Source organism: Macrotis lagotis, chromosome 1 (genome assembly GCF_037893015.1).
Source record: "Macrotis lagotis isolate mMagLag1 chromosome 1, bilby.v1.9.chrom.fasta, whole genome shotgun sequence".
Classification (NCBI taxonomy): domain Eukaryota; kingdom Metazoa; phylum Chordata; class Mammalia; order Peramelemorphia; family Peramelidae; genus Macrotis; species Macrotis lagotis.
In genome coordinates, this window is record NC_133658.1 from 468,458,300 (window position 1) to 468,463,270 (window position 4,971).

The following is a 4,971-nucleotide window of genomic DNA, read 5'->3' on the forward strand; positions in this document are numbered from 1 at the left end:
GGAGAAAGGCCCGGGGCCCGCGCAGTCCGAGCCGTTCTGGCTAGGCCGCCCCGGCGCCCCGGCGCCCCGGCGCCCCGGCCCCCCGGCCCCCCGGCCCCCCGGCCCCCCGGCGCCCCGGCCCCCCGAGCCTGGCCTCGGCCTCCCTTCTCCCGGGGACAGGTCTCCAGTTCTCCGGGAAGTGGAAGAAACCAGGCCGGGGGGCGCCGCGGCCCAGGGGAGCTGCCCTCGGAGCCCGGCGGCCCCGCGCCCGCACCTCCAGCTGCGGGGAGCCCCCGGGGCCGGGGCCGCCCCGCGACGTCGCCCCTCCCCGCCCCCAGCTGGCGGCCCCGGGCTCAGGCTGCCCTCAGCCTGTTCCGAGCTCCCAAAGCGCCGGGTCCGCCCTGGGCGGCCGCTGGACGCGATGCGGCCGCGAGGCTAGGAGGCTGCCCGGGCTCCGCGCAGGGCGGATTTGCAGGATTGAGCATCGCCGTTCCCGAGGCCTGGGTTAAAGAATGAGAGCATCAAGAGATCTCACAGGTCCCTCGGAGTTGCCAAGAAGGTCACCCTTAGGACTTCTGATGTCCACCCAAAGGGTTCTCACAGGACTCCTGGGTCTCTGAGCAAGTCCTGCCCCTCCTTACAGGTTGCCAAAACTTCCCTAGACTTTTGTGGATAAACAGAAGAGCTGGTCCAGTTCTCACCCTGGTCACTTTGGCCATGGATCAGACACCACCCCTCTTGACAATGACCTCTGACCCCAGGCTCTTTAATCAGCAACTACCAGAGCCTCCTGAAGCACAGTGTATCTTGGAGCCACCAGAAAACCCTGAGCTGGTTCCTGCACTGGCCTGTGCTCTCTGCTGTTTCTTTGGAGTCATCTACTCCGGCTTTGGCTACCGATGCTTCAAGGCAGTGATGTTCCTATCTGGGCTGCTTTCTGGAGCCCTGGTAATGTTCTTGCTATGCCACAAGGAACGGGTGCTAGAGACACAAGTGAGCCTGGAGGTGAGCACAGGCATCGCGTTGGGCATCCGCCTCCTCTGTGGACTGGTCCCGATGCTAGTCCAAAGTGTGGGACTCTTCCTGACTGGCCTCCTGCTTGGCCTGACCCTAGGGGCAGGGGCTCTACTAGGCATTGAACCCATCTACCAACCACCCTCAGGCTGGGTGCCTATGGGAGGTCTGGTGGGACCGGCACTTCTGGGGGCCCTGCTTACCCTCCACTGGCCCCGACCTTTCACCATGTTAGGCACAGCCCTGCTGGGGGCGGCTGTTTTGGTGGGCTGTGCTGACTACTTCCTGGAGGGACTGGCACTGGGTGGGCATCTGGGTCAGTGACTTCATGCATTGCCTGCCCTGCCCCCACTCTGCTAGTACAGCTGGGCCCTGCTGGGTGCCTGGCATGCCCTGGGGGCACTTAGGGCCCTTGCTCAGTGGAGACTCACAGCAGACAGATACAGAGGCCATGATGATGGGGTTTTGATCTAAGTGGCAGCAAAATTCTGGGGCAGCAGCTAATGAGGGCAGCTACCGTAGCCTAGTCCCACACTGAGCCCGGAGCCCAGCTGATAGCCTGGCACCAAGTTATCTCCAGAGCCTCCAGGATCAACAGCTGGGGCCAACCACTATGAGTACTCCCCATCATGCCATCCTGGACTTAGACTCTGACTGTGGTTCCACTTTGCCCCTCACCACACCCCCTCGCTCCAACCAAACCTGAATCTCTACATGCAGACACACACACACACACACACACACACACACACACACACACACACACACACAAAAACACATGTGCCTTAGAGAGGGGCCAGAGCACTAGGTAGGCAATGTGCTTGGGCAGAAGAGGTAGAATTTTCAATTGAAATGTACATTCCCTTTTCTCCTACCCAGCTGTTAAACTGGGGGTGGAGGGAGAGGGCATGAAATGTGGTCTAGCCCAGCCCTGAGGGAGAATGTGCCAGGGTGGAGCTGGGTACAGCTGGAGGGAGACTGAAGGAGAAGGGGTGGAAGAACTGAATTTTCACCTCTGCTCAAACTACAGAGATTGCCTGTATTCTTGGAATTCTCTGTCACCTCTAAAACTAAGCACTTCTGCCCAACTCTGACTCAAAAGGACCCTTCTTCTTTCCACAATGTGCCCTCCATTTGTACCACCCAAATTCTGTGCCTCAAAATGGGAAAATGGTGTTAGGGTTTTTGAATGAAAAAATCAGGAAATTTCTAAAAACAACTCCTTTCTGGAAAGAAGGGGAAGGATCCTTTTGAGTGACCCCTGACTCCTCAAGTGTCAGGTTAATGAAGGGAGTGGATTATGACACTCAGTATTCTTTTCTTCCATACACCTCCAGTGCCTGAGCCCCATTCCTCCCTCATTTGGGGGCTCTGTCCTCTCTGGTGCTTTTCCCATTTCCCTCTTCTCAGGCTTATGGTGTATGCTGGGGCAGAGTCCACCCAAACTCTGCCCCTTGATGGCTCCTTGTGGTGAAGAGAAGGGGGCAGCTCAGGGAGAGCTGCAGGGAGCTTAAGAGGGGCCAAATGATAGATGCCAGTACCTTCTCTGCCTCTCAGCCCTGTAGGACACTAATATCCTAACTGCACCTCCACTCCAGCCACTAACCTGTTCTAATGTCCCTAGCCCTACTCCAAAGGCCATTGACAGCAAAGGAATATGATGGAAGCCAAGGCAGAGGGAGGGGAGATATTGATGGTATATAAATAAAATGACATTGAAGATTAAAAAAAAAATACATAGGATTACACAGGGAACCAAATATATGTTAAAAGATTTATCAAAACAAGCACAAAAGATTCTGGCCAAGATGGCAGAGAGAAGACAGGCACTGTGCTAAGGTCTCCTGATCTTCCCTCATATATATGAAACAAAGCTCTTAACAGAAATTTGATCTACAAAACTCAGAAAGAGAAGCAAGGAGAAGAAAAATCCACCTCAATGTTTATCTTACAGGAATGTGGGTGAGCCAGGCACAGAAAGCAAAGACTCTTTTGGGATCACAGGATAGGGTGAGAGCCTGAGAGTAGGACTAGCCTGATCAGCCACAGAGGCATGAGCCAACTCTGAACATAGGCATTGGCTGTGGGACTGACAGTCTGGGGCTTACTTGCAGGACTGGAGGGTGAGTTCCAGTGTTGGAGAGTTGCCAACAGAGATACCTGAGTTCTTCTTGTCTGGAGGAACTCAGAGTTCATACCTTTATTTCTGCTGAAGCCTCTTCCCGGAACAAACAGAATTACAGACTACCTCCCCAACCCCCCACCTCAGGCTTAGGTGTGACAGCAAGAAATCCCTCAGCTGTGAATAGGGAGAATAATTACCTTGCCCCAGGCCACAGGCCAGGATTGTTCAAAGATAAAGGTATTCAACAGCTTCAACCACCCCCTCCAAGCCAAATCAAGGTCACAGACACTGCAGAGAAATTAACCAGCAAGCTCTATTGGCCCACCAACTTGGAGTTACTAAACCCAGTGATTAAAGCCAAACATTTGTGAACTAGTTCCTCCCCCAACACAAGATCTTAGGAAAATGAAGAAAGGTCAGTGGAAAGTTAGGGTCTAGATGGAAAAGACCCTAACTCAGAGAGACCTAGAACCTCTGAGGAGAATATGATTTAGTCTCCAGCACAGAAAGGCATCCTTGAAGAAATCAGGAAGGACTTTAAAAATCAATTGAAAAATTTGGGAGATAAAATTAACATTTTGAAAGAAATAGGAGACTTCCAACTTTTTCTAATGAAAAGACCAGAGTTTAATAGAAAATTTGGAATTCAAACAGGAGACACAAGAGATGCATGAAAAGGTAAAAGGAACAAAAAAAGAGACTGCTATCCAATAAGATGAAACTGGGAGAAAGACTTTAATTGTAAGACTCAAAAGAAATAAAATATTTCTTTTATTAAAAAAATTATGCTTGAACCTTTATTTCATTGAATATCTAGTCTCCCTTCCACTCCTCAAGTATTATATTCCATTTTCCTGAGTAGGCAGTTTTGGGTTGTAACTCCTTTGCTCACTAGAAGATTATATTCTAAATCCTCCTATCCTTTCATTTCAAATATGCTAACCCTTGCATGATTCTGACTATGCTTCATGATATTTGAGTTGTTTCTTTACTTAGAATATTTTTCCTTTATCTGTTAACTGTGGAATTCATTCATAATATTCCTGGGAATTGGGTTCTTTTTCAGGAGCTGATTAGTGGATTTTTTCCATTTCTATTTTAGGCTCTGGTTGTAGAATATCAGACCAGCTTTTCTTGATAATTTTTTGAAATAACATGTATGAGTTATAATTTTTAAATCATAAATTTGAGAGAGGCCATCATTTCTTCAATTTTCATTCTTTTAGTATGATTTATTGTTTCTTTATGTCTTATAAAATCATTAGTTTTCACTTGCTGAGTTATAATTTTGAGAAATTATTTTCTCAAATGAGATTTGGCATTTCTTTTTCCATCTGACCAATTCAATTCTGCTTTATAAAGATTTCTCATTGTGAATTTTATTTATCTTTTTTTTCCATTTGATAAGTTCTATTTTTTCAAGAGTCGTTCCTTTTTTGTCAGTTTTTTGCCTTTAAAAAAATATTGCTCACTTCCAGCACCAGGCATTGTGCCAAGATTTCCTGTCTTTTCATCATAACTAAGATGAAACAAGCATCTTAAGAGAATTTAGATCTACAATAGCCAGGAAAAAGTAGCTATCAAAAGAACATCTACTAACAAGGTCTTTCTCCAGGGAGTGTGGGTTATCCATTGGCAGAAAGCAGAAAGCCAGGGCATTGGTGGTGGGGTGAGGCCCAGGGACTAATCAAAGAGTAGCCACTTTGACTGTGTGAGCAGTGGGACTGGAGGGAGTGTTCCAGAGCAGCAGGTGAGAGAGAGCTCCAGTGCTGCAGCTAAACACCAGCCCCATGTTTTCAGTGGAGTCCTGATATTTCCAGTTGAATTCCCTCTGGCCCATCCCTGTGGGAGAT

The 4,971-nt window shown here is 49.0% G+C and overlaps 1 pseudogene; it reads left to right on the forward strand.

Moving 5' to 3' along the window:
• The first annotated feature begins 696 nt into the window (after positions 1-696).
• LOC141519639 (transmembrane protein 198-like) lies at positions 697-1,800 on the forward strand (annotated as a pseudogene).
• Positions 1,801-4,971: the final 3,171 nt, after the last annotated feature.